The sequence below is a fragment of the Mustela nivalis genome, assembly GCF_964662115.1.
Source record: "Mustela nivalis genome assembly, chromosome: 1".
NCBI lineage: Eukaryota > Metazoa > Chordata > Mammalia > Carnivora > Mustelidae > Mustela > Mustela nivalis.
The window spans coordinates 50,041,685-50,055,001 of NC_139020.1; the positions used below are offsets into that span (position 1 = coordinate 50,041,685).

General features: G+C 33.5%; 1 pseudogene across 1 annotated transcript; it reads right to left on the reverse strand.

Annotated features, from left to right (window-relative positions):
- Positions 1 to 8,660: 8,660 nt before the first annotated feature.
- Positions 8,661 to 10,771, reverse strand: LOC309851906 (ATP synthase subunit beta, mitochondrial pseudogene; annotated as a pseudogene). Its single transcript has 2 exons — positions 10,702 to 10,771; positions 8,661 to 10,132 (listed from the first exon to the last, which is right to left on the reverse strand). The product of its transcript is annotated as an ATP synthase subunit beta, mitochondrial pseudogene (transcript).
- Between the last annotated feature and the right edge of the window lie 2,546 nt (positions 10,772 to 13,317).

Consider the following 13,317-nt stretch of genomic DNA (forward strand, 5'->3'; position numbering starts at 1 on the left):
TATAAAAAGGAAATAAATGACAATTATAAAACTGAAAAATACAATAAGCAAATTAAGGTAAAGGACTTAAAAGGAAATGAGTTTTTTAACACTTCATTTGAAGTGGTAAAGCTTCAATGATAGTAGACTTTGGTTATATTTATATATATATATATATATAATATATTATTATATTATATATATGTGTTATTATATATTATAATATATATAACATATATATTATTATATATGTGTTATTATATATATGTATTATTATATTTAATATAATAATATATTATATATATGTGTATATATAAAACCACTTAAAGAACCAATAATAAACTATGAAACTATGCTGGGCAATATATTCAAGAATACTATTAAAAAACAATATTAAATTCTAAATATGTCCAAGGAAACCACTGGAAATTAAGAAATGCTAAACAAAAATGAGAGAGAGGATGAAAAATGAGAAACAGAAAGCAAATAATTGTAGACTTTAGCACTAACCTAGCAAAAAATATATTTAAGTGCTCTAAATACATCAATTTAAAAAAAGAGATTGGCAGAATAGATAAAAAAATATTATTCAACTACATTCTATCCACAAAACTCACTTCAAACTAAACTAGTTAGTGTGAAGGTAAAAGGATAGAAAAATATAAAACATGCCAACCTTAATGGGAAAAAAAAAAAAAAAGGCAGGGGTGACCTTATTAGTAGAAAAAGTAAGTAGACCTCAAAGAAAAGAAGATTAAGAGTGATAAAGAGGACCATTACATAAAGATAAAAGGATCACTGTACCAGGAAGACATAACAACTCTAAAAGCATAAACACATAATAACAGGCCCTCAAAATATGTGAAGCAAAAACTGATAAAGCATATTGAAAAAATGCAAAATTATAGTGGGAGATTTCAACGTCCATCTGTTAGCACCTGATAGAACTTATAGACAGCAAATCAGCAATGATACAGATCTCAACACCATCAACCAACAGATCTCAATCAACTCATAGAGAATATTCTACCCAGTAACAGAATACACAGTTTTTTTTTTGTTTTTTTTTTTTTTTTAAGCATCTGTGGAGCATATACAATGACAGACCATATTCTGGACCATAAAACAAAATCAATAGATGTTTAAAAATTGATATAAGGCAGGGGCACCTGGATGGTTCAGTTGGTTAGGCACTGGACTCTTGATTTTGGCTCAGGTCATGATCTCAGGGTCATAAGACCAAGCCCTGATTATGGCTCTACGCTCAGAAGGGAGTTTGCTTCTCTTCATCTCCCTCTCCCTCTGCCCCTCAACCAACTCTCATGTATGTGAGCTCTCTCTCTCTCTAAAATAAAATATAATTAAACCTCTAAAAACTTGATATAAAGCAGAATAGGTAATTTGAGTGGAATAGTCAACTGGAAATCAATAACAAAAAGCAACAGAATCTCAAAACACTTGAAAATTATATAGCATACTTCTAAAAAACACATGCATCAATGAAGTGATCACAAAGGAAATTTAAAAACTACCAGGACTAAATGAAAATGAAAATACAACTTACCAAAATAATGAGATATAGCTAAAACAGTGCAGAAAGGGAAATTTATACCAATAAACACTTACATTGGAAAATTCTCAGATTAATCATTTAAGTCACTGCCTTAAAAAATGAGACAAATAATAGGAGAATAAACGTGGAGGTTGGGGAATAAAAGAAATAATAATAGAAACTAATGATATTGAAAATAGGAAAATAACTTTAAAAATAAAAAAAAATAAAGAGCTGATTCTACAGAAAAAGTAAGAAAATTGATACAACTCTAGCAGTTCTGTCAAATATAAGCAGAAAGAAGATTCAAATCTTAACATCAAGTATGAAACAGGGGATATCACTATAGGCCCTACAACCATTATAAATGAGAAAATACAGTAACAACTTCATTCTCATACATTAGAATTTGGACCAATTCTTGGAAAACTATAAACTACTAAAACTCAACCAAGATGAAACAGGTTATCTGAAGAGTCCTCTTATAAACATCAAGAAATTGAATATTAAAATTGAATACTTCCAAAGCTCTTCAAAAGAAATCTCCAGTTACAAGATTTCAAGGAAAATTTTACCATTCAAAGATCAGTTAGTATCAATTTTACAAATTTTCTTTCAGAACAGAGGATGAGGAAATACTTCTATTCATTTTATGAGGCTAGTATTTCTCTGATACCAAACTAAACACAGATGGTACCAAGAAAAAGAAATAAATAAAAAACAAAGAAAGAAAAACAAAACCACTGACTTAGATGGAAATATATATATATATAAACAAATCAAATCCTACTATATATAGAAAGAATGATACAAAATTACCAAATGGGATTTTATCCAAATATGTAAGTCTTGATCAGTATTCAAAATTAATCAGTATAATCTATCATATCAATAGATGTACAAGGAAGAATCATATAAACATAATGACTGATACATAACAAGCATTTGCTAGAATCTAAGAAGCACGCATAATAAACTCTCAGAAGCTAGGATTAGAGGAGAACTTCTTCAACTTAATATTGATAAAGATCATGAACAACAAACAAACAAACAAAAAAATACTGCCGGCATTAAACTTAATGAGTAAGTCTGTGTATTTTCTCTCTGAGATCAGGAAAAAGGCCAAAATATCTCCTCTACCACTCTTTTTCAGTATAATATTGGAGATTCTAGCCAATGCATATGGGAACTAAAAGAAATAAAAGGCATTCGTATTGTAAAGGAATACATAAAACTCTCCTTATTTGAAAATGACATTTTCTACATAGAAAATCCCAAGGAATATTAAAAATGAACAAACAGGAGTGTCTGGGTGGCTCAGTTGGTTAAGTATCTCACTTTGGCTCAGGACATGATCCTGGAGTCCTGGAATGGAGACCTGAGGGGAATCTGCTTCTCCCTGTGCACCCCCTCCCCCAACCTGGGCTCTCTTTCTCTCTCAAAAAATAAATAAAATCATTACAAAAATGAACAGACAAAAATTTCCTAGAACTAGTAAGTCAGTCCAGCAACTTCACAGGATGGAAGATCATACTTCTAGATAATTGAAAAGGCATGTGGGGAAGAAATTAAAATTGTAACATGATTTTCAATCACTCCAAATAAAATAAAACAAAATACTTAGGTATACATTTAACATGTACAGAACTTGAATGCCAAAAAATTCAAAATATCGATGATATCAAAAAAGGCCTAAAAAAATGTTGAGGCATAATGTGTTAATGGATTACCAGACTTAAAATAGCAAAGATATTTATCTTGCAAAATTCTGTAGGTTTTAAACTATTTCTATGAAAATTGCAGGAATGTTTTTAGTACATATAGTCTAGCTTACACTAAAATTTACTTGGAAAGAAATAGGTTCTAGGCTCTAGAATAAAAATTTTGAAAAAGTGAGGATGGACTGCTTTATCTGATATTTAGTATTATAATACAACTATATTAATCAAGACAATATAGTGGTAGTGGAACAATAGACATATAGATGAATGTAACTGTAGAGAAAGCCCAGAAGTGTCCAACCAATTCCAAAAAAGGTGTAAAAGCAAATCAGTGGAAAAAGGATAGGCTTTTTAACATATGGTGCTAAAGAAACCAGTATCTATAGGCAGAAAGACGGTAGGAAGGAAGGAGTTTAAAAAATAAACAAACTTGATCTAAACTTTACACCTTATAGAAACATTAATTTAGAATATAGACTCTAATATGAAACTTTCAGAAAAAGCAAATCTTTGGAATGTAAGGAATTTTTACATCTGACACTAAAGCCTTATTCTGTTAAAAAAATAATAAACATGGGGGCTTAAGTGGGTACGAGAAGAATAAATGAAAGAAAATGGGATTGGGAGGGAAACAAACCATAAGTGACTCTTAATCTCACAAAACAAACTGAGGGTTGCTGGGGTGAGGGGGTTTGGGAGAACGGGGTGGAATTATGGACATTGGGGAGGGTATGTGCTTTGGTGAGTGCTGTGAAGTGTGTAAACCTGGTGATTCACAGACCTGTACCCCTGGGGATAAAAATATATGTTTATAAAAAATAAAAAAATTATATTAAAATAATAATAATAAACTGAAACTTGTAAAAAATGTTAAAAATAAAACTTTTGCTATATAGAAGACTTCATTTATAAAATTATAATAAAAAAGCTACAGACTAGATAATTATATATGTAAATTGCATATCTGATAAAGGGCTAGAAAGTTGATTACATAAAGAACTCTCAGAACTTGGGGCACCTGGGTGGCTCAGTGGGTTAAAGCCTCTGCCTTCAGCTCAGGTCATGATCCCAGAGTCCTGGGATCAAGCCCCATATCGGGCTCTCTCCTCAGTGGGGAGCCTGCTTCCTCCTCTCTCTCTGCCTGCCTCTCTGCCTCCCTGTGATCTCTGTCTGTCAAATCAATAAATAAAATCTTTGAAACAAACAAACAAAAGAACTCTCAGAACTCAAAAGTGAAAAAAAAAAACAATCTAATCACAAAATAGGCAAAGGACATAAATGCAACTTTCACTGAAGAGGATATACAGATAGCAAATAAGCACACAGAAAGATGTTAAACATTATTATCCACTAGGGAAATGCAAAATAAATCACAGTGACAAATCATTAGAAAACTATTAAACTGGTGACAAAACCAAATGCTTCCAAGGATGTAGACAAACTAAGTCACTCATCTGTTGCTGGTGGGTGTGTAAAATGATACAGCCACACTGCAAAATAGATTTATGAGTTTTATAAAGTAAATATGCAAATATCATATGACCCAGCAATTGCACTCTTGGACATTTATCTTAGGGAAATAAAAACTTAAAAAATCATGTGAAAACCTGTATAGCAATATTCAATAGCAGTTTTGTTTGTTTGTTTTCTTTGTTGTAATAATCCTAAATGGGAAATAACTCCAATGTCTTTCATGGAATAATGGCTAAACAATTATAGTACATCCATACCATGCAATGCTGCTCAAGCAACAATATAATAAGTAATAATAATAACAACAAATTATTGATAGGTACAATGACTTGGATGAACTTGGAAATTATGCTAAATGGAATACCAAATAACCGAGGATTGGATCATACACTGTATGATTCTGTTTATATGGCCTTATTAAAGTGAAAATGTCATTAATGTAGAACAGATTATTTTTTGCCAGGAGTAAAAGATGGGAAGAAGAAGGGTAGTAGATTTGGCTGTAAAGGGTAACACAGTGAGGGATCTTTGTGGTGACATCACTCTTATATACTTTCATAATAAAAATGTCAGTATTTTGATGGTGTTATTATAGTAGTTTTGCAAGAATCCCTTTGGGGAAAACTGGGTAAAGAGTACACTGGAATTCTAAGTATTATTTCTTACAAATGGAATTGATCTAAAATCATATCAAAATAAAAAGTTTCAACAACACATAAATATTTATATTCTAAAATTATATTAGTATAATATCAATTATATTAAATACTTAAAATATCATTAAAATTTGTATAAATCAATTATAATGGAAATTATAAAACACTATATAGAAAGATTTACAAAATCCCAAATAAATGAAGGTATATGGATTGGAAGACTCACTATTTTAAAGAAATCATTTTTTTTTTTCCTAATCTGTCTATTGATTCAATGCAATAGCAAATGTATTTTTCAGAGATTTAGATCAATAGATTCTTTCAGACAATACTTTGGATATCTATATATCACTATTCCCTAAAGCTGACCTAAAGCAAAGCCAATAATCAAGACCTTTCATTTTAGGGTTAAATTCAACAAAAATGTGTCATGTGTTGATCAAATCCTTATATGAAAAGTTTTGTGCCAGCATCATTGACAATTGCCAAAATTACAAACAACACAAATGTTTATTAATAGTCAAGTGGATTTAAATGATTGTGTTTCAACCACATATTTCATGCAACTATGTGAATTAATTTCATAAATGCAATACTGAACAAAAAATCCAGGGCCCCAAAGTGCATATTGTATATTTCATATGTAAAAAGTTTAAAAAGAGGCAAAATTCATCTATATTACTAGAATTCAATTCAATATTACTTACTGATCTAGAATTCAGAATTGGGGGTGCTTAGTGATGTTAAAAGAATAGGAGGGGTTTCTGGAATTATAGTGGTTTGACTTTTATCCTGAATGTGGTTATATTTACCTGATGTGATGTATTTGGAAGAATTTATCACTCTGTACTCCTGTAATGGGTGTATTTTTGGATATATGTTATTACTTTGACAAAAATGTTTTAGTATAAAAGCTTCATGATTACATAATACAATAATTGAAATCATTATCTAATAGGTCTCCTCAGGGGAAGAAACCACTGAGCTTCTTGATATACAACTCATCAAGTTGTACACACACATATACACACACACTTCATTTCATAATCCAAATTGCACCATATATTGGATAAGCTGTATCCCCCCAAATCTGTAAGACTGTAGATAAGTTAAACTCTCTCTCTCTCTCTCTCTTTTTTTTTTTTTTTTAAGTTGTCTCCATACACAGCATGGAGCCAAAACGGGACTTGAATTCATGGCCCTTAAAGCAAGACCTGAGCTGAGATCAAGAGTTGGATGCTTAACCAACTGAGCCACCTAGGGCTCCTTGTTTCTTCTTATTATTAGATTGACATCTTTAAAGTTCTCATCACTCAAAAACTATGCTTGCAAAGCATATGATATTTATATAAGCTCTTTGCAAAATATTTAAAATGCAATACCATTTCAGCTTATAATCTAAAATTTCTAATACATAAGAGAAAACTGAAATGGTCCTGTATTTAAATTTATTTTATTGCATAACATGTTACTTTCTTTGCAGATTTTATTTAAAGGAAATGTTTATGTTCCTCAGCATGAAAGAACCATAACTACATATTAGCCAACTTGATGTGATAGTTCTCATTCTGATATAAAGCGGTTTTGTAACCTTGAATAAGTCACAAAACTTTTCTTTTTTTTTTTTTTGGTCTTAACTTCCTAATGCCTTGAATGAATAATAGATCCCCTGCCACTCAAATGGCTTCTGTATGGATTAAATAAGATAATGTAACTTAAAATCTGTAAAGCAGTCTACAAATGTAAATGTAGTAACTATTATTATTATTATATTATATTATTATTATATTATTATTATTATTATAGGTTTTCATATCAATCTTTATTTTTCTTGATTTTAAAGGAGAGAATCTAGAATATTCATACTTACAGATATACGCACACCCTTAATAAGGCAGTGGGATAGAAAATGTAGTACAATTTGTTTTTTTTTTCTACTACTGAAGCTCTGCTTTGCTCATTACCCTTCCATTACTTTCCCTTCATTTTCCTCCCATGGGGGAAATGAAGATAAGCTCCCGTAGATAGTTCATGAATTTGAATTGATATACCCAGGGGCAGGGCTTTTCGAAGGAATGTTCCCAGTGCTGGAACTTCTTGCCACTTGTGCTTTCAGAGAGCCCATGTTTAACCTTCAGGCTGATATGTAAATCTGTTTTTGTTCCTGTTAAACAGAAAACTTGTGGGTATTTCAAAATAGATATGCATTAAATAAGTATTTATTCAATGTTACAGATGTTAAAAGCAAGAGACTTTCCTAGGGACAAATAAACTGAATGAGACAGCTGGGAGTGAGGCTGCATTTTCAAGAGCCTGGCCCTGAACAAGTGTCCACCAAGCAAAGCATAATGGAAAAGAACGTGTGCATATGCCTAGAGAATGGCTTTGAGGTACAGTCCCAAAGTGCTGAGGGGTCTTTTCTCAAAGTGTTGGGATTTCAATTGGCATTTACTTTCTTCTTAAAATCTTTACACAGTTTCCATAATCTCACAATTAGCATGTAATTTTAATATAAATGTTATATGAACACTATATAAATAAACTATTTTATAATAAAAAATGCTATTTTAATACTGTTCAATATCCTTATGATAGTTTTATCCATTTATAAAAAAACTATTATGCACACTATTTAAAGAATAATTAAAAGTTGGAAATTATTATATGGGCTCTCTATATTCTATAGGCATCCCTTGTAAATATTGTAGGTTTAGTTCCAGATGATCATAATAAAGTGATATTGCAATAAAGTAAATATCACGATAAAGGAAGTCACATTATTTTTGGGTTTTTCAATGCATACAAAATTTATGTTCACACTACACTGTAGTCTAATAAGTACTTAATACCATTATGTCTAAAAAGATGTGTGTGTGTGTGTGTGTTTGTGTATGTGTGTGTGTGTATAAATTTAAAAATGCTTTATTACGAATAAGTGCTAGCTATCATCTGAGCTTTCAGTAAGTCATAACATTTTTCTGGTGGAGGGTCTTGCTTTAATGTTGATGGCTGATGACTGATCAGAGTGATGGTTTGTGAAGTCTGGGGTGGTGTGCCAATTTCTGAAAATAAAACAACAATAATATTTGCAGCATCAATTCACTTTTTTTCTGAGTGGTGTACATCTTACTGGAAACCTTCAGTCCTCTTCAGACAGAACACAATGTCTTCAATTAAAGCTCTTATGTGGCTGACAGAGGAAACTGAAATTTTTTTTACTAGGTGGGAAAGGGAAGGAAAGTATGGAAAATGAGTGCTTCTTTTGCCAAAAGGAACCCCTCACCAATGCTCTTCAGTCAGCTCATCAGCTTTTGCCATAGCTTTTTCAGAGAAGGCTTGTTCTGGTGGATGGTCAGATTCACCTGCCAAAATCTACTAGAATCCTTAGATGGTCTCCTTTATAGGTACCAGCTTCTCCATATGACATATGAAAACCTCATCTACCTGGAATGGCTGAGATGAGAAACCCTGTATTTTCCATGAACAGGACAATCAACTTGTCTTGCCCAGAAAGTTCATCCATACCCAGGATGCCAATGATGTCCATCATTTGTAGTCCTGTGGGTTCTTTTGAACCCCATGGGCAACATCATAATACTAATTTCCAACAACACTGGGATCCATGATTTGAGAAGTGGAATCCAGAGGATCCATATCGAAGCAATAGCATTGGACAGCACAGTGGCTTCATCGAAAAGGTCTAAGGTGGTGGCAGGGCAGCCAAGTCATCAGTAGGCACATAAGCAGGCTATACAGAGGTAATAGATCACTTCACAGTGGTGGTGATTCTTTCCTACATGGTACCCATGTCAGTGGCCAGGGTAGAGTGACAGCCCACAGCAGAAGAAATTATTCCCAGCAAAGCAGACACCTCAGAGCCAGCCTGGGTGAAGCTAAAGGTATAATCAATAAAGAGTAGTATGACCATCTTGGTCTCTGAAGTATTCAGCAACAGTCAGTTCATTCAGATCTACCTAGGCATGAGCGCCAGGTGGTTCATTCATTTGACCACACACCAGAGCTATTTGGAGGTAGTATCTTTTAAATTGATAACACCAGACTCAATCATTTAATGGTATAAGTCATTGCCTTCACAAGTCTTCTCACCAACACCAGCAAATACAGTGTGACTATCATGGGCTTTGATGATATTAACTTTATGATCAATACCATCCTGGCAACCCCAACACTACCAAAGAGCCCAGTTTTTCCACCCTTACCATAGGGAGTCAGCAGATTCACCACCTTGATACCAGCAACCAGAATTTCCTGCTCAACACTCATCTCTATGAATTCAGAAGTCTCAGCATGAATAGGTACAAATTGTTTAGTTTTGATGGGACTTCCCTCATCAACAGGTTCTCCAATGGCATTCATGATTCTTCCCAAGTTCTCAGAACAAACAGGAATTTTGACTGGTGCACCAGAAACCAGGACTTTTTGTCCTCTAACTAAGCCTTTGGCATCATCCATGGCAATACTCTTTACCATGCTCTCACCAAATGGTGGGCCACCTCCAAAACCAGCTTGATCTATCTGCCCTGCACTTCCAGTGCATTTAGGATGAGTGGTGTTGTTCACCAAACTGCACACCCACCACCGTACTGATGACACCCACTATGCCCCAGTGGCAGTACCTACCTTCAGGGAAGGAGATGTTTGGGTGGTATAGTCTCTAGCAGGTGGGAGTGCTGCTCTGGTGACCCACAGCAAGACCTGGACTTGGGGAAGCAGTTCTGAAGGGCCAAGTCCTTATAAGAGAATAGGCCAAGATAGCAGCCACACAACTTACAAAACCCAACATGACAGATCCTGGGTGTAGACTCCTAACTAATTCTTTTCACAGACACTTTCTCTGCAGCATATGATACTATTTGATAGCATTTTACCCACAGTAGAATTTCTTTCAAAATTAGAGTCAATCCTTTTAAACCTTGCCACTGCTTTATCAACTAGTAAAACTTAGAAAATTTTTATTGTAATTTCAACAATATTCACCACATCTTCACTAAGAATAGTTTCCGTCTCAAGCAACCAACTTCTTTGCTCGTCCTTTAAAAAAAAAAAAAGATTTTATTTATTTATCAGAGAGAGAGAGAAACAGAGACAGAAAGACAGAGAGGGGGATCATGAGCAGTGGGGGGGGGGGTGGTAAAGGGAGAAGCAGACTTCCCAGTGAGCAGGGAGCCTAATTTGGGACTCGATTTGAGGACCCGGGATCATGACCCGGGATCAAAGGCATATGATTAACCTACTGAGCCACCCAGGCACCCTCTTTGCTCATCCTTAAGAAGTGACTTCTCATATGTGAAAATTTTACCATAAGGTTGCAACAATTCAGTCATATATTCAGGCTCCGCCTCTAATTCTAGTTCTATTCCTACCTCCATCATGGAGAACTTATTTCCTCCATGGAAATCTTGCACTCCTCAGAGTCTTCCATGAGGGTCAGAAACAACTTCTTCCAAACTCCTCTTAATGTTAATATTTGGCCTCTCTCCATGAATCACAAGTGTTCTTAATGGAATCTAGAATGGTGGATCCTTTCCTAAAAGTTTTCAGTTTACTTTATCTAATCCATTAGAGAAATCACAGTCTATGGCAGCTATAACCTTATGACATATATTTCTTAAATAATAAGACTAGAAAGTTACTTCTTGATCCAAGAGCTACAGAATGGATGCTGTGTTAGAAGGCATGAAAACAACACTAATCGCATTATACGTCTCCAGTAGAACTTTTGGGTGACCATGTACATTGTCAATGAGCAGTAATATTTTGAAAGAAATCCTTTTGTTTTTAGCAGTAGGTTTCAGCAGTGGGCTTAAAATATTCAGTAAACCCTGATGTAAATAGATGTGTTGCCATCCAGGCTTTGTTGTTCCATTTGTAGAGCACAGGCAAAGTAGATTTAGCATAATTCTTAGGCCCTAAAGTTTTCAGAATTGTAAATGACCACTGGCTGCTACTTAAGTCACCAGCTGCATTAGCGTGTAATAGGGGAGGCAGCTTGTCCTTTGAATCTTTGAAGCCAGGCACTGACTTCTCCTCTTCAGCCTTGAAAGTCCTAGATGACATCTCTTTTCATGTAAGCCTCTCTTATTTACATTGAAAATCTGTTGTTTATTTTTATTTTCTGTTTATTTTCTTTAGATTGATTTTTCTGGATAATTTGCTACAACTATGACATCAGCACTTGCTGCTTCATCTTTCACTTTTATGTTATGGAGACGGCAATTTTCTTTAAATCTCATGAACCAACCTCTGCTACTTTAAAACTTCTCTTCTGTAGCTTTTCACCTTCCTCAGACTTAATCGAAAAGCATTAGGGCCTTGCTCTCGATTAGGCTTTGGCTTAAGAGGATGTTGTGGTTGGTTAGATCTTCTATCAGACCACTCAAATTTTCTCCATATCGGCACTAAGGTTTCGCTTTCCTATCATTCGTGTGTTCACTGAAGTAATACTTTTAATTTTCATTAATAAATTTTCCTTTGCTTTCACAACTTGGCTAATCGGTATAAGACACCGATATTTTGACCTATCTCAGCTTCCAACATGCCTTCCTTACTAAGATTAATTATTTTAAAATATTAAATAAATAAATAATAAAAATATTAAAAAAAACCTTTTACTTTCAAGTGAGAGATGGGCAATTCTTCCTTTTATTTAACATTAATATTATAGGGCTATTTGAATTTATAGAATTTATTAATATTGAATTTATCATGTTTCAGGGAATAGAGAGGCCTGAGGAAAAGGAGAGAGAGAGGGGAATAGCCAGTCAGTAGAGCAGTCAGAACACAAAGTACATTTAGTGATTAAGTTCACTGTCTTATCTGGGTTTAGTTTATAACACCCGAAAACAATTACAATAGAAATATCAAGGATCTTTGATTATAAATTATCATGACAAATATTATAATAATAATTTGAAAGTTTGAAATATTGTGAGGATTATCAAAATGTGACACAGAGACATGAAGTAAGGAAATGCTATGGAAAAATGGTGTTGATAGACTTGCTTGACACAAGGTTGTCACAGATCTTTTATCTATTAAAAAATGCAGTATCTGTGAAAAACAATAAAGCAATGAACAAAAAAATGAGGTATGCCTGTATATTTTTTTCAAGAGCACACAGAACATTTATAAAATTTGCTAATGTTCCAAGCCACAATGGGAGGCTTTAAAATGACAATGAATCAATATCAAGAGGTAACATTCTGTGATCCCAATGTGACAGCAAAAAAATTGTATCCAAACTCTTTTCATTTGGAAATATCAAAATGTATTTCTTAAAATACCAATTGTTAATGGAAATTCTAATTGAAATAAACTAACCATTAGAACTGAAGAAAAGTAAAAGCTTTATACATTATCACAGAGAAGACCAAACAAAGCTTAACTTTGAGGGGCACCTGGGTGGCTCAGTGGGTTAAAGCCTCTGCCTTTGGCTCAGGTCATGATCCCGGGGTCCTGGGATCGAGCCCCGTGTCGGGCTCTCTGCTTAGTGGGGAGCCTGCTTCTTCCTTTCTCTCTACCTGTCTCTCTGCCTACTTGCGATCTCTCTCTCTCTGTCAAATAAATAAATAAAATCTTAAAAAAAAAAAAAAAGCTTGACTTTGATGGTAATTTATACCATCAGTACACATTACATTATCAAAAAATAATGTATATATACATATATATATTAAGTATGACTTCAGCATTTTGCTTACAAAATTAGAAAAAGTAAAATCACAAATTTACAAAAATGATTTAAGAAAAATAAAAATTAGAACTTATAAAAGAAAAAGCAAACAAAAATGAACTGTCAAGAACATAGTCTACAAATTTAAGAATAATAATAAAATAGTATATAATTTTGACTAGGAAAGAGAGAAAGTACAGATAAGTAACAATGGAATTGGAAGGAAGAGTGTAAAAATGTACAGAA